The 21904-nt window shown below is 45.1% G+C and overlaps 1 pseudogene; it reads right to left on the bottom strand.

Moving 5' to 3' along the window:
* Window positions 1–21612, bottom strand: part of LOC123743823 (PDZ domain-containing RING finger protein 4-like) — an 86730-nt pseudogene extending 65118 nt beyond the window's left edge.
* Window positions 21613–21904: the final 292 nt, after the last annotated feature.

The following is a 21904-nucleotide window of genomic DNA, read 5'->3' as shown; positions in this document are numbered from 1 at the left end:
ACTATAATGATGTGTTAATGAGTAGCTCCTTCTGTTTGTCTGTGGATGTGGGGCTAGTACAGGGATAGGGTTAGTACAGGGATAGGGTTAGGGTTAGTACAGGGATAGGGTTAGGGTTAGTACAGGGATAGGGTTAGGGTTAGTACAGGGATAGGGTTAGTACAGGGATAGGGTTAGAGTTAGTACAGGGTTAGGGTTAGTACAGGGATAGGGTTAGGGTTAGTACAGGGATAGGGTTAGAGTTAGTACAGGGATAGGGTTAGGGTTAGTACAGGGATAGGGTTAGTACAGGGATAGGGTTAGAGTTAGTACAGGGTTAGGGTTAGTACAGGGATAGGGTTAGGGTTAGTACAGGGATAGGGTTAGAGTTAGTACAGGGATAGGGTTAGTACAGGGATAGGGGTTAGTACAGGGTTAGGGTTAGTACAGGGATAGGGGTTAGTACAGGGATAGGGTTAGTACAGGGTTAGGGTTAGTACAGGAATAGGGTTAGGGTTAGGGTTAGTAGAGGGTTATGGTTAGTACAGGGTTAGGGTTAGTACAGGGTTAGGGTTAGTACAGGGATAGGGTTAGTACACGGTTAGGGTTAGTACAAGGATAGGGTTAGTACTGGGTTATGGTTAGGGTTAGTAGAGGGTTAGGGTTAGTACAGGGTTAGGGTTAGTACAGGGTTATGGTTAGGGTTAGTAGAGGGTTAGGGTTAGTACAGGGATAGGGTTAGGGTTAGTACAGGGATAGGGTTAGGCTTAGTACAGGGATAGGGTTAGGGTTAGTACAGGGTTAAGGTTAGGGTTAGTAGAGGGTTAGGGTTAGGGTTAGTAGAGGGTTAGGGTTAGGGTTAGTAGAGGGTTAGGGTTAGGGTTAGTAGAGGGTTAGGGTTAGGGTTAGTAGAGGGTTAGGGTTAGTACAGGGATAGGGTTAGTACAGGGATAGGGATAGGGTTAGGGTTAGTACAGGGATAGGGTTAGGGTTAGGGTTAGTACAGGGATAGGGTTAGTACAGGGATAGGGTTAGGGTTAGTACAGGGATAAGGATAGGGTTAGGGTTAGTACAGGGATAGGGATAGGGTTAGGGCTAGTACAGAGATAGGGTTAGTGTTAGTACAGGGTTAGTACAGGGATAGGGTTAGGGTTAGGGTTAGTACAGGAATAGGGTTAGTACAGGGATAGGGTTAGAGTTAGGGTTAGTACAGGGATAGGGTTAGGGTTAGTACAGGGATAGGGTTAGTGTTAGTACAGGGTTAGTACAGGGATAGGGTTAGGGTTAGTACAGGGATAGGGTTAGGGTTAGTACAGGGATAGGGATAGGGTTAGTACAGGGATAGGGTTAGGGTTAGTACAGGGATAGGGTTAGGGTTAGTACAGGGATAGGGATAGGGTTAGTACAGGGATAGGGTTGGGGTTAGTACAGGGATAGTGTTAGGGTTAGTACAGGGATAGGGTTAGGGTTAGGGTTAGTACAGGGATAGGGTTAGGGTTAGTACAGGGATAGGGATAGGGTTAGGGTTAGTACAGGGATAGGGTTAGTGTTAGTACAGGGTTAGTACAGGGATAGGGTTAGGGTTAGTACAGGGATAGGGATAGGGTTAGTACAGGGATAGGGTTAGGGTTAGGGTTAGTACAGGGATAGGGTTAGTACAGGGATAGGGATAGGGTTAGTACAGGGATAGGGTTAGGGTTAGTACAGGGATAGGGTTAGTACAGGGATAGGGTTAGGGTTAGTACAGGGATAGGGATAGGGTTAGGGTTAGTACAGGGATAGGGTTAGTGTTAGTACAGGGTTAGTGCAGGGATAGGGTTAGAGTTAGTACAGGGATAGGGTTAGGGTTAGTACAGGGATAGGGATAGGGTTAGGGTTAGTACAGGGATAGGGTTAGGGTTAGTACAGTGATAGGGTTAGGGTTAGTACAGGGATAGGGATAGGGTTAGTACAGGGATAGGGTTAGGGTTAGTACAGGGATAGGGATAGGGGTTAGTACAGGGATAGGGTTAGGGTTAGTACAGGGATAGGGATAGGGTTAGGGTTAGTACAGGGATAGGGATAGGGTTAGTACAGGGATAGGGATAGGGTTAGTACAGGGATAGGGTTAGGGTTAGTACAGGGTTAAGGTTAGGGTTAGTAGAGGGTTAGGGTTAGGGTTAGTAGAGGGTTAGGGTTAGGGTTAGTAGAGGGTTAGGGTTAGTACAGGGATAGGGTTAGTACAGGGATAGGGATAGGGTTAGGGTTAGTACAGGGATAGGGTTAGGGTTAGTACAGGGATAGGGTTAGTACAGGGATAGGGTTAGGGTTAGTACAGGGATAAGGATAGGGTTAGGGTTAGTACAGGGATAGGGATAGGGTTAGGGCTAGTACAGAGATAGGGTTAGTGTTAGTACAGGGTTAGTACAGGGATAGGGTTAGGGTTAGGGTTAGTACAGGGATAGGGTTAGTACAGGGATAGGGTTAGGGTTAGGGTTAGTACAGGGATAGGGTTAGGGTTAGTACAGGGATAGGGTTAGTGTTAGTACAGGGTTAGTACAGGGATAGGGTTAGGGTTAGTACAGGGATAGGGTTAGGGTTAGTACAGGGATAGGGATAGGGTTAGTACAGGGATAGGGTTAGGGTTAGTACAGGGATAGGGTTAGGGTTAGTACAGGGATAGGGATAGGGTTAGTACAGGGATAGGGTTGGGGTTAGTACAGGGATAGTGTTAGGGTTAGTACAGGGATAGGGTTAGGGTTAGGGTTAGTACAGGGATAGGGTTAGGGCTTAGTACAGGGATAGGGATAGGGTTAGGGTTAGTACAGGGATAGGGTTAGTGTTAGTACAGGGTTAGTACAGGGATAGGGTTAGAGTTAGTACAGGGATAGGGTTAGGGTTAGTACAGGGATAGGGATAGGGTTAGGGTTAGTACAGGGATAGGGTTAGGGTTAGTACAGGGATAGGGTTAGGGTTAGTACAGGGATAGGGATAGGGTTAGTACAGGGATACGGTTAGGGTTAGTACAGGGATAGGGATAGGGTTAGTACAGGGATAGGGTTAGGGTTAGTACAGGGATAGGGATAGGGTTAGGGTTAGTACAGGGATAGGGATAGGGTTAGTACAGGGATAGGGATAGGGTTAGTACAGGGATAGGGTTAGGGTTAGTACGGGGATAGGGATAGGGTTAGTACAGGGATAGGGATAGGGATAGGGTTAGGGTTAGTACGGCCTGGTCCCAGATGGATAGACAGACAGCTACATATGCTTCCTTGTCCCTGTGTTTTTGCTCAATGTTCAAAGTCCCCAAGCCAAGCTGTTGCAAGTCAAGGAGTCATTTGTGTGCATACCATGCCATGCATTTACTAACTAACTACCCCCCAACACTCACACACACACACACACTGAGACACACACACAGAGACACACACACATATTCATGCATGCATGCACGTGCACACACACATGGGCACACACACACATGCACACACATGCACACACATGCACACACACATACACACACCAGACACAGTCACAACACAATGGCAGACTAGTCACAACGCACACCTTAGTTGTTATTAGTGTAAAGATATGGGATGGAACGGCCAGAGAGGATGTGTTAATAACAGTTTCTCCCTTCACCGCCTCTCTTTCTCATTCCTTTTCCCACTAAGACGTCTTCAAAAATACAGCTAGTATTTCCAGTGAGATGACAGAGATAAAGGTGGCTGATAAAAACATATTTTGAAGAGTACCTCACCATGGGTCAAGTCTGAGAGGGAGGTTTGACACAGATTAAAAGGTCGCACACACACACACACACACACACACACACACACACACACACACACACACACACACACACACACACACACACACACACACACACACACACACACACACACACACACTCAGTCCTCCAGCGTGTATGGGGATAAAAACAGAGGGGGAAAACATAATTTCATCATCAACTCTCTCAGACAGAGGAGGATGAATAGGAGAGATGGGTGATGAAGAGGAGAGATGGGGGGATGGAGAGGAGAGATGGAGAGATAAAGAGGAGAGATGGAGGATGAAGAGGAGAGATGGAGAGATGGAGGATGAAGAGGAGAGATGGAGGATGAAGAGGAGAGATAGAGGATGGAGAGGAGAGATAGAGGATGGAGAGGAGAGATGGAGAGATGAAGAGGAGAGATGGAGGATGAAGAGGAGAGATAGAGGATGGAGAGGAGAGATAGAGGATGGAGAGGAGAGATAGAGGATGGAGAGGAGAGATAGAGGATGGAGAGGAGAGATGGAGGATGAAGAGGAGAGATAGAGGATGAAGAGGAGAGATGGGGGGATGAGAAGTCAATACAACTCATCCTCTGTCTCTCTTGTTGTCCTGTACCACTCGAGACTGAGACTCGTAACATAAACACAACACATCAAAAAGAGTGAACCTATGTTATCTTCTCAGTACCAGACCACTACTAACTTAGGGTCTTCTCAGTACCAGACCACTTCTAACTTAGGGTCTTCTCAGTACCAGACCACTACTAACTTAGGATCTTCTCAGTACCAGACCACTACTAACTTAGGGTCTTCTCAGTACCAGACCACTACTAACTTAGGATCTTCTCAGTACCAGACCACTACTAACTTAGGATCTTCTCAGTACCAGACCACTACTAACTTAGGGTCTTCTCAGTACCAGACCACTACTAACTTAGGGTCTTCTCAGTACCAGACCACTACTAACTTAGGATCTTCTCAGTACCAGACCACTACTAACTTAGGGTCTTCTCAGTACTAGACCACTACTAACTTAGGGTCTTCTCAGTACCAGACCACTACTAACTTAGGGTCTTCTCAGTACCAGACCACTACTAACTTAGGGTCTTCTCAGTACCAGACCACTACTAACTTAGGGTCTTCTCAGTACTAGACCACTACTAACTTAGGGTCTTCTCAGTACTAGACCACTACTAACTTAGGGTCTTCTCAGTACCAGACCACTACTAACTTAGGGTCTTCTCAGTACCAGACCACTACTAACTTAGGGTCTTCGCAGTACCAGACCACTGCTAACTTAGGGTCTTAGCATAACTTGCCACTTCAATGCAAATCTCCCATTATAATCAACATATAGTATTGTCTATCTCAAGTTAGCAGAAAAACATCTAATTGGGCCTTTTCAAATAAAGTGTTGCCATGGAAACATCCAATATGCTCCACGGGTCCTTCATACACACTGCAGTCTGCAGTCTTGTATAACAGATCAACATTGGAAGGATATATGACAAGGGCTCTACAGAGGTCAGCTGTTCTCTCATTCCCTGGTTTGGCTGAGAGGTAAACAGATAAAGTCAGCAGCTACAGGCCAGTTGTATTCCAGCACAGCAGAACATTAGAACCGTCCACACGGGAGACATGGGGTGCCTCCCAAACGGCAACAGCGTCTCTACTTTCTAAAGTGGCTGAAGAAATGTGGCATGCCGCCCGGGTCCTCTCCAAATGCTAACGCTGCACCATCAAGAGCGTCTTGACCTGCATCACGGCCTGGAACGGGAATTGCTCCGCCCACGACCCAAGGCCCTCTAGCGGGTGGTAGAGACGGCCCAGTACATCACTGGGGCTGTGTTCCCACCCATCAGGACACGTACTTGAAACAGTGCCTGAGGATCGCCCGCAGCATCATGAAGGACCCCACACACCCCAGCCACAAGCTGTTCTTTACATTGCCATCGGGCAGACGGTATCGGAGCATGAGGTCTGATACCAACAGGCTCAGAGACAGTTTCAATCTATAAGCCATCAGACTGATGAACACTTGAACTGGACTGACCACCTGCACTGCTGCTGCTACCAGACTCTTATTATACTGCAACATTTATACACTTGTGTATGTGTATGTGTGTCCGTGCGTGTGTGTCCGTGCGTGTGTGCGTGTCGCTGCATGTGTGTGTGTGTTCAAAGCCAGTGGTTACACTCAAGCCAGCAGACTGACAAGTGTTGCCTGTCATGTACCCGTCCCAGTAAATGTGCTTGTCTCTCCGTTTCAGAAATCACCAGAGAGAAGCCTGCTGTATTTGTCAGGCTGATCTAGCTGCTGGTGGACACCAGATCAATCAAACGGCATGTTTTCCATTCCTCACCTTTGTTCTTGGGCGTCACATTTATTGAGCCAGGGACATCATTCACAGAACTGCTCTGGCAGGGGAAGATGGATGATTACATTTGTGGCTGACAGTTTGGGAGATGGAGAACGCAGCAGGGTTCCCAGGTAGAAGAAGAGTAGGTTTAGGTGTAGATTAGTACACACACACACACACATGCAGACAGGGAGGGAGGGAGGCAGAAAGGGGGGGAGGCAGAAAGGGAAGGAGACAGGGAGGCAGTGAGGCAGGGAGGGAGACAGGGAGCCAGTGAGGGAGCAAGGGAGGCAGTGAGGTAGGGAGGGAGACAGGGAGGCAGTGAGGTAGCGAGGGAGATAGGGAGGCAGTGAAGAGGCAGTGAGACAGAGAGGCAGTGAGGAAAGGAGGGAGACAGGGAGGCAGTGAAGAGGCAGTGAGACAGGGAGGCAGTGAAGAAAGGAGGGAGACAGGGAGGCAGTGAAGAGGGAGTGAGACAGGGAGGCAGTGAGGAAAGGAGGGAGACAGGGAGGCAGTGAGGAAAGGAGGGAGACAGGGAGGCAGTGAGGAAAGGAGGGAGACAGGGAGGCAGTGAGGAAAGGAGGGAGACAGGGAGGCAGTGAGGAGGCAGTTAGGCAGGGAGGCAGTGAGGAAAGGAGGGAGACAGGGAGGAAGTGAGGAAAGGAGGGAGACTGGGAGGCAGTGAGGAGGCAGTTAGGCAGGGAGGCAGTGCCTATTTAGCAAGGCAAGTCAGTTAAGAACAAATTCTTATTTTACAATGACAGCCTACCCAGGCCAAACCCTTCCCTAACCTGGACGACGCTGGGCCAACTGTGCACCGCCCTATGGAAATGTGCTTGCACATATTCTCTCTCTATCTCTCTCTCTCTCTCTCTCTCTCTCTGTCTCTGTCTCTCTGTCTCTGTCTCTCTGTCTCTGTCTCTCTTTCTCTCTCTCAGAAACCCACTGTTGATTGTGATGAGGTAATGCTCCAGCCAGGTTGTGTGACCATATGTGACTGTCTGACCACAGCTTCCCCTGCTCTGTTTGATCCTCTGTGAGCACCGTAGGAGGTGCAGAGGTAGAGTGGCCCCTCCATGCTGTTGACCAGACTGGGCATGTGGCAGAGCATCTGTCCTTATAAGGTGACGATATCGAGGGACTGGCCTGAACTCGTTGGGAGCTAGTTAGTCCCTCGCGCTATTCGGTCAGTTACTGTCAGTTCAACAGTCAGTTACTGTCAGTTCATCAGTCAGTTACTGTCAGTTCAACAGTCAGTTACTGTCAGTTCAACAGTCAGTTACTGTCAGTTCGTCAGTCAGTTACTGTCAGTTCATCTGTCAGTTACTGTCAGTTCGACAGTCAGTTACTGTCAGTTCATCAGTCAGTTACTGTCAGTTCATCAGTCAGTTACTGTCAGTCAGTCAGTCAGTTACTGTCAGTTCGACAGTCAGTTACTATCAGTTCATCAGTCAGTTACTGTCAGTTTGACAGTCAGTTACTGTCAGTTCATCAGTCAGTTACTGTCAGTTCATCAGTCAGTTACTGTCAGTTCGTCAGTCAGTTACTATCAGTCAGTCAGTTACTGTCAGTTCATCAGTCAGTCAGTTACTGTCAGTTCATCAGTCAGTTACTATCAGTTCATCAGTCAGTTACTATCAGTTCATCAGTCAGTTACTATCAGTTCGTCAGTCAGTTACTGTCAGTTCATCAGTCAGTTACTATCAGTCAGTCAGTTACTATCAGTTCATGAGTCAGTTACTGTCAGTTTGTCAGTCAGTTACTGTCAGTTCGACAGTCAGTTACTGTCAGTTCATCAGTCAGTTACTGTCAGTTTGTCAGTCAGTTACTGTCAGTTTGTTAGTCAGTCAGTTACTGTCAGTTCGTTAGTCAGTCAGTTACTGTCAGTTCATCAGTCAGTCAGTTACTGTCAGTTCATCAGTCAGTTACTATCAGTTCGTAGGTCAGTTACTGTCAGTTCGTCAATCAGTCAGTTACTGTCAGTTCATCAGTCAGTTACTATCAGTTCATCAGTCAGTTACTATCAGTTCATCAGTCAGTTACTGTCAGTTTGTCAGTCAGTTACTGTCAGTTTGTCAGTCAGTTACTGTCAGTGCGTCAGTCAGTTACTGTCAGTGCGTCAGACAGTTACTGTCAGTGCGTCAGTCAGTTACTATCAGTTCGTCAGTCAGTTACTGTCAGTCAGTCAGTTACTGTCAGTTCGTCAGTCAGTCAGTTACTGTCAGTCAGTCAGTTACTGTCAGTTCGTCATTCAGTTCCAGTCAGTCAGTCAGTTACTGTCAGTCAGTCAGTCGGTCAGTCAGTTACTGTCAGTCAGTCAGTCAGTTCCAGTCAGTCAGTTACTGTCAGTCAGTCAGTCAGTCAGTTACTGTCAGTCAGTCAGTCAGTTACTGTCAGTCACTCAGTCAGTTACTGTCAGTGCGTCAGTCAGTTACTATCAGTTCATCAGTCAGTTACTGTCAGTTTGTCAGTCAGTTACTGTCAGTTTGTCAGTCAGTTACTGTCAGTTTGTCAGTCAGTTACTGTCAGTTTGTCAGTCAGTTACTGTCAGTGCGTCAGTCAGTTACTGTCAGTTTGTCAGTCAGTTACTGTCAGTGCGTCAGTCATTTACTATCAGTGTGTCAGTCAGTTACTATCAGTTCGTCAGTCAGTTACTGTCAGTTTGTCAGTCAGTTACTGTCAGCTCGTCATTCAGTTACTGTCAGTCAGTCAGTTACTGTCAGTCAGTCAGTCAGTCAGTCAGTTACTGTCAGTCAGTTACTGTCAGTCAGTTACTGTCAGTTTGTCAGTCATTTACTGTCAGTTTGTCAGTCAGTTACTGTCAGTCAGTCAGTTACTGTCAGTTCGTCAGTCAGTCAGTTACTGTCAGTCAGTCAGTTACTGTCAGTTCGTCATTCAGTTCCAGTCAGTCAGTCAGTTCCAGTCAGTCAGTTACTGTCAGTCAGTCAGTTCCAGTCAGTCAGTTACTGTCAGTCAGTCAGTCAGTTACTGTCAGTCAGTCAGTCAGTCAGTTACTGTCAGTTTGTCAGTTAGTTACTGTCAGTCAGTCAGTCAGTTACTGTCAGTCATTCAGTCAGTTGATGTCAGTCAGTCAGTTACTATCAGTTCGTCGGTCAGTTACTGTCAATCCGTCAGTCAGTTACTGTCAGTCAGTCAGTCAGTCAGTCAGTCAGTCAGTCAGTCAGTTACTGCCAGTCAGTCAGTCAGTTACTGTCAGTTCGTCAGTCAGTTACTGTCAGTCAGTCAGTCAGTCAGTCAGTCAGTCAGTCAGTCAGTCAGTCAGTCAGTCAGTCAGTTACTGCCAGTCAGTTAGTCAGTTACTGCCAGTCAGTCAGTCAGTTACTGCCAGTCAGTTAGTCAGTTACTGTCAGTTCGTCGGTCAGTTACTATCAGTTCATCGGTCAGTTACTGCCAGTCAGTCAGTCAGTTACTGTCAGTTCGTCAGTCAGTTACTGTCAGTCAGTCAGTCAGTCAGTCAGTCAGTCAGTCAGTTACTGCCAGTCAGTTAGTCAGTTACTGCCAGTCAGTCAGTCAGTTACTGCCAGTCAGTTAGTCAGTTACTGTCAGTTCGTCGGTCAGTTACTATCAGTTCATCGGTCAGTTACTGCCAGTCAGTCAGTCAGTTACTGTCAGTTCGTCGGTCAGTTACTATCAGTTCGTAGGTCAGTTACTATCAGTTCATCGGTCAGTTACTGCCAGTCAGTTAGTCAGTTACTGTCAGTTCGTCGGTCAGTTACTATCAGTTCATCGGTCAGTTACTGCCAGTCAGTCAGTCAGTTACTATCAGTCAGTCAGTCAGTTACTATCAGTTCGTAGGTCAGTTACTATCAGTTCATCGGTCAGTTACTGCCAGTCAGTTAGTCAGTTACTGTCAGTTCGTAGGTCAGTTACTATCAGTTCATCGGTCAGTTACTGCCAGTCAGTTAGTCAGTTACTGTCAGTTCGTAGGTCAGTTACTATCAGTTCATCGGTCATGTACTGCCAGTCAGTTAGTCAGTTACTGTCAGTTCGTAGGTCAGTTACTATCAGTTCATCGGTCAGTTACTGCCAGTCAGTCAGTCAGTTACTGTCAGTCAGTCAGTCAGTTACTATCAGTTCATCGGTCAGTTACTGCCAGTCAGTCAGTCAGTTACTATCAGTTCATCGGTCAGTTACTGCCAGTCAGTCAGTCAGTTACTATCAGTCAGTCAGTCAGTTACTATCAGTTCGTAGGTCAGTTACTATCAGTTCATCGGTCAGTTACTGCCAGTCAGTTAGTCAGTTACTGTCAGTTCGTAGGTCAGTTACTATCAGTTCATCGGTCAGTTACTGCCAGTCAGTTAGTCAGTTACTGTCAGTTCGTAGGTCAGTTACTATCAGTTCATCGGTCAGTTACTGCCAGTCAGTTAGTCAGTTACTGTCAGTTCGTAGGTCAGTTACTATCAGTTCATCGGTCAGTTACTGCCAGTCAGTCAGTCAGTTACTGTCAGTCAGTCAGTCAGTTACTATCAGTTCATCGGTCAGTTACTGCCAGTCAGTCAGTCAGTTACTATCAGTTCATCGGTCAGTTACTGCCAGTCAGTTAGTCAGTTACTGTCAGTTCGTAGGTCAGTTACTATCAGTTCATCGGTCAGTTACTATCAGTCAGTTAGTCAGTTACTATCAGTTCGTAGGTCAGTTACTATCAGTTCATCGGTCAGTTACTATCAGTCAGTTAGTCAGTTACTATCAGTTCGTAGGTCAGTTACTATCAGTTCGTAGGTCAGTTACTATCAGTTCGTAGGTCAGTTACTATCAGTTCGTCGGTCAGTGGCGGTTTGGTGGCCACTTTCTTTTCTTCAGAAAAACACTTTCCCATTTCTCTGGGAAAACAGGGGTCAAAGAGAGCCTAGATAAACAGCTGAAAACACCTACAACTATCCCAGTGACTCTGCCAGGTCCTCCTGGAGAAGAAGACTGGGATGGTTTTCTCTAGAGAGGAGACATGCCAAGCTGGTGGGACAAAAGACAAGGAATACATTTCCAATGCCGATCCCACTAGGGAGAACCAACAACAAACACTCACACCTCAGTCATGAATAGTCTAGGGCTGGTGAGGCTAGCAGGGTCAGCCAGACAGGAATTGGATTCAAAATGTTAGAATGTGTGAAAATAACAGAGGGGGTGGGTGGAGGATGGACTGTTGAATTAGTCGGGTAAATGACTATTATTCATGTAACATGAAAGATGTAGAATAGTGGCAGAAGTCTGGTGGTATGAGATTCACACCAGTGTATTATCGGAAACAAAGGATGGAGTGGAAAGAGAGAGAGACAGAGCGACAGAGATAGAGACAAAGACAGAGACAGAGAGAGGTGTGAAGAGAGAGAGAGAGAGAGAGAGAGAGAGAGAGAGAGAGAGAGCGAATGAGAAAAGAGAGTGAGAAGGGGAGAGAGGGAGGTGTGTGACAGGGAGATAGAGACTGAAGGAGTGTGACAGGGAGATATAGACTGAAGGAGTGTGACAGGGAGATAGAGACTGAATGAGTGTGACAGGGAGATATAGACTAAAGGAGTGTGACAGGGAGATAGAGACTGAAGGAGTGTGACAGGGAGATAGAGACTGAAGGAGTGTGACAGGGAGATAAAGACTGAAGGAGTGTGAGAGAACATGTGAGTGAGACAGAAGGATGGAGAGAGAGGGAGGCCTATAAAGAGAGAGATTAACAGAAGCCCTCTCTTTCACTGCTGTGCTCTACCTAACACACAGTAACACTGACACACTTTCAGCCTAGTGTGCTAGGAGCGCTCTCCTCCCTGTTCTCTTTCCCTCCTCTCCCTCCATCCCCCGTCTCCCTCGTTCCTTATCTCCCTGAGGTTCCTCTGTATAATATCTGAACCCATCCACTCCTCTAAACTGTGTGGTTAGTAGCACTTTTCTCTATCACTCTCTCTTCTCTCAGTAAGATGTCTGATGCTCAGAAAACTCCAGGTGATGTTGAGTCTGGATTATAGGTGCTGGGGTATTCCCTGGTACTGGATGAACTGTAAATACAGAAATACACACACACACACACACACACACACACACACACACACACACACACACACACACACACACACACACACACACACACACACACACACACACACACACACACACACACACACACACACACACACACACACACACACACAGCATTCTCTAATAAATGTCAATCTTGTCACTCTAGCTATCAGCACCAGAATTCCCCCAGTCCTACATCTCTACTCTTCATCTGAGAACAGTGGAGAGGGACTTCACTGTCATTTTTCAGACAGATGCTGCCTGTTTCCTGGGTCGTACTATAACCTAGAGATGCCCCAAAGGACCCACCGTGGGCCCTGGCCTGCCTGAGTTTGACAAGGCTAATCTTCCTGTTACCCGACGAGGCAGACAAAAGAGACATTCTCGTCCCAATTAAAGCACAGGAGCGTTTAGTAAAATAGCTTAATGAGCTCGCCGATCAGCGCAGCATGAAAATAGTCATTAGCAACAGCTTTTAGGTAGCGAGGCTAGCCTAGTGTCTGCCGCACACACTCACTCACTCACTCACACGCGCATGGCGCTAGCTGCTCTCCTGGTGTAATTATCTTTGAGAGAGAGACAGAGGGAGGGAGAGAAAGAGAGAATGAGAGAGAGAGAGTGAGAGAGAGAAACAGAGAAACAGAGAGAGAGAGAGGGAGAGAGAGAGAGAGAGAGAGAAAGAGAGAGTGAGCAAGAGAGACAGAGAGGCATCTTCCCCAATATTTGGAACAAAGGACTGATAACCCCAATCCACAAAAGTGGAGACAAATTTGACTCCAATAACTACCATGGGATATGCGTCAACAGCAACCTTGGGAAAATCCTCTGCATTAACAGCAGACCTGTACATTTCCTCAGTGAAAACAATGTACTGAGCAAATGTCAAATTGGCTTTTTACCAAATTACCGTACGACAGACCACGTATTCACCCTGCACACCCTAATTGACAAACAAACAAACCAAAACAAAGGCAAAGTCTTCTCATGTTTTGTTGACTTCAAAAAAGCTTTTGACTGAATTTGGCATGAGGGTCTGCTATACAAATTGATGGAAAGTGGTGTTTGGGGAAAAACATAGGACATTATAAAATCCATGTGCACAAACAACAAGTGTGCGTTTAAAATTGGCACATTTCTTTCCACAGGGCCGTGGGGTGAGACAGTGTGCAGCATAAGTCTCACCCTCTACAACATATAGGCGAGGGCACTAGAAAAGTCTGCAGCACCCAGCCTCACCCTACTAGAATCTGAAGTCAAATGTCTACTGTTTGCTGATGATCTGGTGCTTCTGTCACCAACCAAGGATGGCCTACAGCAGCACCTAGATATTCTGCACAGATTCTGTCAGACCTGGGCCCTGGCAGTATATCTCAGTAAGACAAAAATAATGGTGTTACAAAAAAGGTCCAGTCGCCAGAACCACAAATACAAATTCCATCTAGACACCTGTCGTGTCTTTGGGGTACCATTAAACGGAAGATATGTTTATCAATTAGCTCCCTGTAATTATTATCACGCGATTAAACTGATTAATCGTTTAATTGTAATTAACTAGGAGATCGGGGCACCAAGGAGAATATTCAGATTACAAAGCTATAATTTTCCTAATATAACTTTCCTGTACTATAATATTATATTCTATTATAGTATAGGCAGATTATCTTCTAGTTTAATTGGTGTATTTTACCTCTAGTCCAGTCTCATTCCAAAACGTCGTAAATTGTTGTATCTGCACGAACCCAGTCTTTACTAAAATCATCCATACATCAATTGTCTTAAAATCATTTATTTACTACACTAAGTAATTAACTGAAAAACATACAAACAGTCATTATCGTCACAAATGATTGGTATCGGAATGTGCCCTACTGGCTAAACAGGCAGGTCGGCCTGTTGAACAATGGATCATAAAAGGTCGGCTGAGAAGTTACACAGGGTTCATTAATATTAACAATTGACAATTGAAGGCTCACTCATTCGGGAACAATTGCAATCAATATATATTTACGCTCAGTGTGTGGTTCTGATTCTTGTTGGAGAGTAGTTCTGTTGGGGAGTTTTGTCCGCGTTCTCTCTCTCTCTCTCGGTTAGAATGGATCTTTCAGAGCGACATTCATTAATGTCGTCATCGAATGGTTGGTTCGTTGGTCTTCGCGTTCAATGATATAATTTACTTAGCTGCAGACTAATAATTAATATCAAAGACTTGTTCTTATTCTGTCAGTATCGATAGTCTAAAAGTTAACCACGTGGTATGGTTCACTTTCAGTAGAGGAATTGGAAGGTAAAACCTATTAGCCAACGGAGTGTAGGCCTGGTCTGAAGAAATGTAAATCCGGGGGTGTTTTATAGTGCCCATAGAACAGCTTGTCAAATGACGCCTGGTCCTGTATGGGTCCCTGGGGGCGTGCCTATGACTGAGTTAGATTTGGTTACAGAAATACAATTCTATCACATTACATCAGTACATAGCATCTCAATGTCTTACAAAAGCTTTATCCTTATTAATACATTCCATACACCCATATGATGCAGTCTTAAACTGAGACAATTATATCAATGGTTTTATGGTAATATGGCTATATTGTCTCTTCTGAGTATCACAAAATGGTACCAAGCGGATCAGTTCGTAGCTGGATTCTTCACCAATCTTCCATACCTTCTCCAGAACACAAAATGTCGCTTGGCTCTCCAATTCTATGAGTTGGAAGAATTTCCTGTGTCTCTCTATGGGCCATGTGGCCAGAGACTCTCCTGGAATTTTAGAGTTTTTACGACCCTTTACACACAGGGTGGATTGTGTGCAAAAGGGAGGGGTCAACTGTCCTCCCTGTACCAAAAGAGGCCAACGTCATGACACACCGTTACCCTAGGACACACAAAAAACTATACATACCTCGGCCTAAACATCAGCGCCACAGGTAACTTCCACAAAGCTGTGAACGAGCTGAGAGACAAGGCAAGAAGGACCTTCTATGCCATCAAAAGGAACAGAAAATTTGACATACCAATTAGGATCTGGCTAAAAATATCTGAATCAGTTATAGAACCCATTGCCCTTTATGGTTGTGAGGTCTGGGGTCTGCTCACCAACCAAGAATTTACAAAACGGGCCAAACACCTTGAAGAATTAGGCAAATATCCCAGTGGCTATATGTGCTGTAATTGCTGCAAAAGGTGGGTCTACAAAGTATTGACTTTGGGGGAGTGAATAGTTATGCACTCTCAAGTTTTCTGTTTTTTTTTCTTATGTCTTGTTTGTTTCACAATAACAAATATTTTGCATTGCAAAATAGTAAAAATGCCAAGGGGGGTGAATACTTTCGCAAGCCACTGTATGTACAGAATCAGTGAGCATAGGCTTGTTGTTGATAAAGGTCGCCGTATGCATGACCCGGTTCTCAAGAGAAGAAAGGCTATGTGCACACCGCTCACAAAACGAGGTAGAAACTGAGCTGCACTTCCTTTTATTTTTTATTTGATTTAACCTTTATTTAACTAGGCAAGTCAGTTTAAGAACAAATTCTTATTTACAATGACGGCCTCCCAGTCTCTTCCTAACCTCCTGCCAAATGTATGACCATATTAGAGACACATATTTGCCTCAGATTAGACAGACCCACAAAGAATTCTAAAACAAACCCAATTTTGATAAACTCCCATATCTACTGGGTGAAATACCACAGTGTGACATCACAGCAGCAAGATGTGACCTGTTGCCACAAGAAAAGGTCAACCAGTGAAGAACAAACACCATTGTAAATACAACCCATATTTATGTTTATTTATTTTCCCTTTCGTACTTTAACTATTTGCACATCATTATAACACTGTATATAGACATAATATAACATCTGAAATGTCTTTATTATTTTGGAACTATTATTTTGTGAGTGTAATGTCACCTGTTCAATTCCATTTCACTTGCCTTGGCAATGTAAAGATATGTTTACAATGCCAATAAAGCCCATTGAATTGAAAAGAGAGAGAGAGAGAGAGAGAGAGAGAGAGAGAGAGAGAGAGAGAGAGAGAGAGAGAGAGAGAGAGAGAGAGAGAGAGAGAGACTAACCTCCTGCTAAATGTATGACCATTTTAGAGACACATATTTCCCTCAGATTACACAGATCCACAAAGAATTCCAAAACAAAGGTCAACCAGTGAAGAACAAACACCACATTAAATACAACCCATATTTATGTTTTATTTATTTTCCCTTTTGTACTTGAACTATTTGCACATAATATGACATTTGAAATGTCTTTATTATTTTGTGAGTGTAATGTTTACTGTTATTTGTATTGTTTATTTCACTTTTGTTTATTATCTACTTCACTTGCATTGGCAATGTTAACATACAGTATGTTTCCCATGCCAATAAAGCACTTCAATTGAATTGAAATGTAATTGACATTGAAATGTAATTGAATTGAGAGTGTCACACCTTGACAACCATGTTCCTCCACCATGTACAGTAGCCTACAGCCATATTCCTCCACCATGTACAGTAACAAACAGCCATATTCCTCCACCATGTACAGTAACCTACAGCCATATTCTTCCACCATGTACAGTAACCTACAGCCATGTTCCTCCACCATGTACAGTAGCCTACAGCCATGTTCCTCCACCATGTACAGTAGCCTACAGCCATGTTCCTCCACCATGTACAGTAACCTACAGCCAATATGTTCCTCCACCATGTACAGTAACCTACAGCCATGTTCCTCCACCATGTACAGTAACCTACAGGCATGTTCCTCCACCATGTACAGTAACCTACAGCCATGTTCCTCCACCATGTACAGTAGCCTACAGCCATGTTCCTCCACCATGTACAGTAGCCTACAGCCATGTTCCTCCACCATGTACAGTAACCTACAGCCATGTTCCTCCACCATGTACAGTAACCTACAGCCATGTTCCTCCACCATGTACAGTAACCTACAGCCATGTTCCTCCACCATGTACAGTAACCTACAGCCATGTTCCTCCACCATGTACAGTAACCTACAGCCATGTTCCTCCACCATGTACAGTAGCCTACAGCCATGTTCCTCCACCATGTACAGTAGCCTACAGCCATGTTCCTCCACCATGTACAGTAACCTACAGCCATGTTCCTCCACCATGTACAGTAACCTACAGCCATGTTCCTCCACCATGTACAGTAACCTACAGCCATGTTCCTCCACCATGTACAGTAGCCTACAGCAGTACGAGTCATAGAAATGACCATCTTGTCTTCGGGTTTTTTTTGCCAGTCTCTGTGTTTTTTATATGCAGGAAGCATAAATTGTACAAATGTAAACTTACAAAGAATTGTTCAAGTTAGAACCCATGTATATTAGTTAATATACAGTACAGCAACAACTACATAAATATATGTTAAGGTCCATTATCTGCTACCTGCATTTTAAAACTACAACATTTTCTCTCAGCCTCATCACAAACTGTGTAGAATAGCAGGAAATTTGCTTTTAAACTACATTTTCTCTCAGCCTCTTCGCAAAGTGTGTAGAATAGCAGGAAATTTGCTTTTAAACTACATTTTCTCTCAGCCTCATCTCAAAGTGTGTAGAATAGCAGGAAATTTGCTTTTAAACTACATTTTCTCTCAGCCTCTTCGCAAAGTGTGTAGAATAGCAGGAAATTAGCTTTAAAACTACAAAATGTTCTCTCGGCCTCATGGCAGAATGTGATCAAAAGCATGAGATGAGCTATAATTATATATTTTTTTACATCTCCGCCTCATGGGGAAAAAAGTGTAGATTTGCAGAAAAGTAGCTTTAAAACGGCAACATTTTCTCTTAGCATCATGACAAAATGTGTAGAATAAAACTGGGGTAGTCCGGCCCTGGGAATGAGTTGGTTTGGACACCTGGTAAACCAAGGTTACTCTTTCTATCCATTAGTGGTTTTGTCTCATGTGCTGTTCTGGGTCTCTGCTGACACAAGCAGACATGAAAACTGAACGAGGAGGGTGGAGCCAAATGCTTCCTCAGGCATATAGTTGTGGCAGACTGTATCTAACTTAGAGGACAAAAACACTGGATACCTGCTACTCAACTGATATTCAGCACCACACCACAATAACATTCACACCCAGGTGGTTCCTTCTGTTCCTATTTTATCAACCCATCGAGAGCTTGGAACTATACAGTTCTATAAGGTTAGAACGATTCTGGCAGAATTGACTCTGCAGTTCCCAACTTTCATTGGTTTGAATGGAGTCAGTTATTTTTTATCTTGAATTCTTTTGAACTTAACAGCATGCATTGGGGTATTTAGAGTACTGTATAGGTAGAGAACATTGAACAGAACAAGGCTGGGTCAATAACTCCATTCTGTAAAAAATGACGATAGAACTGTAGCAGTAGTTCCAAACCCTTGACATTCCATTCAAGCACAATCAAAGAAATGAATCATGCATTCACTAAATTGCTAATTTCCCATTAAAACAATGAACCAGATGTAAAAACAATACAAGCCATTAGACATTTTTGTTGTTGTGGTTAGACAAAAGGAAAAGGGTCCAACTCTTAATGCCCCGACACTCATTAGTGGTCTCTAACAGAGACTCTGTTTGATTATAAAGGTTTTATAAAGGAAAGAGAAACCACACTGCCACAAACAACACAAATATCACACTGCCACAAACAGGCAGCGATATTTCATATGTTGTGCTTTGATGTACTCAGTATCCCATCCTCCCATGGAAACAGCATGCAGGGAAAGATGAGTTGCAGTGAGAGCATCATGAACCCCTCTGAAGCCAGCAGAGGACAATTATAGAACTTGTTCTTTACATCTTCTGCTGCTGTGGAGAAATAACTAACTGTCCCTTCTGTGTCTTTTCTCTCTCTCTCTTCTCTCTCTCCCTTCTCTCTCTCCCTTCTCTCTTCTCTCTCCCTTCTCTCATCTCTCTCTCCCTTCTCTATTCTCTCTCCCTTCTCTCTTCTCTCTCTCCCTTCTCTCTTCTCTCTCTCCCTTCTCTATTCTCTCTCCCTTCTCTCTTCTCTCTCTCCCTTCTCTCTTCTCTCTCTCCCTTCTCTATTCTCTCTCCCTTCTCTCTTCTCTCTCTCCCTTCTCTCTTCTCTCTCTCTCTTCTCTATCTCCCTTCTCTATTCTCTCTCCCTTCTCTATTCTCTCTCCCTTCTCTCTTCTCTCTCTCCCTTCTCGCTCTCCCTTCTCTATTCTCTCTCTCCCTTCTCTCTTCTCTCTCTCTCTCTTCTCTCTCTCCCTTCTCTCTTCTCTCTCTCTCTCTCTCTCTCCCTTCTCTCTTCTCTCTCTCCCTTCTCTCTCTCCCTTCTCTCTTCTCTCTCTCTCTCTTCTCTATCTCCCTTCTCTATTCTCTCTCCCTTCTCTATTCTCTCTCCCTTCTCTATTCTCTCTCTCCCTTCTCGCTCTCCCTTCTCTATTCTCTCTCTCCCTTCTCTCTCTCCCTTCTCTATTCTCTCTCCCTTCTCTCTTCTCTCTCCCTTCTCTCTCTCCCTTCTCTATTCTCTCCCTTCTCTGTTCTCTATTCTCTCTCCCTTCTCTCTTCTCTCTCTCCCTTCTCTATTCTCTCTCTCCCTTCTCTATTCTCTCTCCCTTCTCTATTCTCTCTCTCCCTTCTCTATTCTCTCTCCCTTCTCCCTTCTCTCTCTCCCTTCTCCCTTCTCTCTCTCCCTTCTCTGTTCTCTCTCTTCACTCTCCCTTCTCTGTTCTCTCTTCTCTCTCCCATCTCTATTCTCTCTCTCCCTTCTCTATTCTCTCTCTCCCTTCTCTATTCTCTCTCCCTTCTCCCTTCTCTCTCTCCCTTCTCTGTTCTCTCTCTTCACTCTCCCTTCTCTGTTCTCTCTTCTCTCTCCCTTCTCTCTTCTCTCTCCCTTCTCTCTTCTCTCTCTCCCTTCTCTATTCTCTCTCTCCCTTCTCTATTCTCTCTCTTCTCTCTCCCTTCTCTCTTCTCTCTCCCTTCTCTATTCTCTCTCCCATCTCTATTCTCTCTCTCCCTTCTCTATTCTCTCTCTCCCTTCTCTATTCTCTCTCCCTTCTCTCTCTCCCTTCTCTGTTCTCTCTCTTCACTCTCCCTTCTCTGTTCTCTCTTCTCTCTCCCATCTCTATTCTCTCTCCCTTCTCTCTTCTCTCTCTCCCTTCTCTATTCTCTCTCTCCCTTCTCTCTTCTCTCTCCCTTCTCCCTTCTCTCTCTCCCTTCTCTCTTCTCTCTCCCTTCTCTCTTCTCTCTCTCCCTTCTCTCTCTCCCTTCTCTCTTCTCTCTCCCTTCTCCCTTCTCCCTTCTCTCTCTCCCTTCTCTCTTCTCTCTCCCTTCTCTCTTCTCTCTCCCTTCTCTCATCTCTCTCCCTTCTCCCTTCTCTCTCTCCCTTCTCTCTCTCCCTTCTCTCATCTCTCTCCCTTCTCCCTTCTCTCTCTCCCTTCTCTCTTCTCTCTCCCTTCTCTCTTCTCTCTCCCTTCTCTCTCTCCCTTCTCTCTTCTCTCTCCCTTCTCTATTCTCTCTCCCTTCTCTCTCTCCCTTCTCTCTTCTCTCTCCCTTCTCCCTTCTCTCTCTCCCTTCTCTCTTCTCTCTCCCTTCTCTATTCTCTCTCCCTTCTCTCTCTCTCCCTTCTCTGTTCTCTCTCTTCTCTCTCCCTTCTCTCTTCTCTCTCCCTTCTCTCTCTCCCTTCTCTCTCTCACCCTTCTCTATTCTCTCTCCCTTCTCCCTTCTCTCTCTCCCTTCTCTCTTCTCTCTCTCCCTTCTCTCTTCTCTCTCTCTCCCTTCTCTCTTCTCTCTCCCTTCTCTCCCTCCCTTCTCTATTCTCTCTCTCCCTTTTCTCTTTGAAGAGAATACTGCATATTCTGCCTGCCTGACTAACTGTCTAACTTCTTAGAACAAATGGTCTCATTTTCTCTCTCCTTTGCTTGCCTTCTAATCTAAAAGTATCCTCTCTTTCTTTCTCTTTCTCTCTCTCACACTCTCTCCTTCTTTTCTGAAAACACCCTCACATGTTCCCACCAAATCTCATTCCTATCTTCCAGTGTGAAAAACATTTCACATCTTCAACAGTGTCAAGTCTCTCTTACCTGTGCAATCTCATACAGCAGCTTGTAGTGTTCCTCCCGTTTCTGTAAAGTGCACAAATTGCAGCCCATTCTAGTTGTCGTGGAGATGACAGGCGGCTGCGGTGCGCGGTGGGTCCCCCAGGGTAGATATGCGGAGGATCACACAGGGGGCTCTGCCTGAAAACCCGGCTCCGTTTTTCATCAGGGTATCCTTAGAAAGACACTCTTCTCTCACCCTCACACACACAGCGGTACCACAGTACACACACACTCCGATACACCAATGCTAAGCTCCACGCTCCAGGATCCAGCAAAGTGTGTTGTGTTGGGAGTCCTCTCAGAGTGTGTGTGTTGTGTGTTGTGTTTGTCAGTAGAAGAAGCAATCAGCTTCTCTCTCTCTCCTCTCTATCTCTTTCTTTCACACACTCTCTCTCATTCCCCCTCGTCTCCCTCTCTCTCTGTCACTATGAGCACACATTCATACACACGCTGGGCTTGTAGAGACACACCCCTCTCTCTGTCAGGCTTGCTGCACATCACTACACCTACTGTGGTTTATGAATAATAATCAAGCTCATTGGCTGTTCTGTTAGGGGGAGGAGTAAGAGGGAGGGGGATGTTCTCAAAGCTCTGATACAATACTGAGCTGGTACTGTGCTTAATGTGTGTGTGAGAGTGTGTATGTGTATGTGGGGGGGGGGGTCTCTGGGTGTGTATGTGTCTGCATTTGTGTGTATGTGTGTGCGTTTACT

Source organism: Salmo salar, chromosome ssa07, assembly GCF_905237065.1.
Source record: "Salmo salar chromosome ssa07, Ssal_v3.1, whole genome shotgun sequence".
NCBI classification, from domain to species: Eukaryota; Metazoa; Chordata; class Actinopteri; order Salmoniformes; family Salmonidae; genus Salmo; species Salmo salar.
Note: the sequence above shows the minus strand (reverse complement) of the source record. Positions and strands in the feature narration are given on the sequence as shown.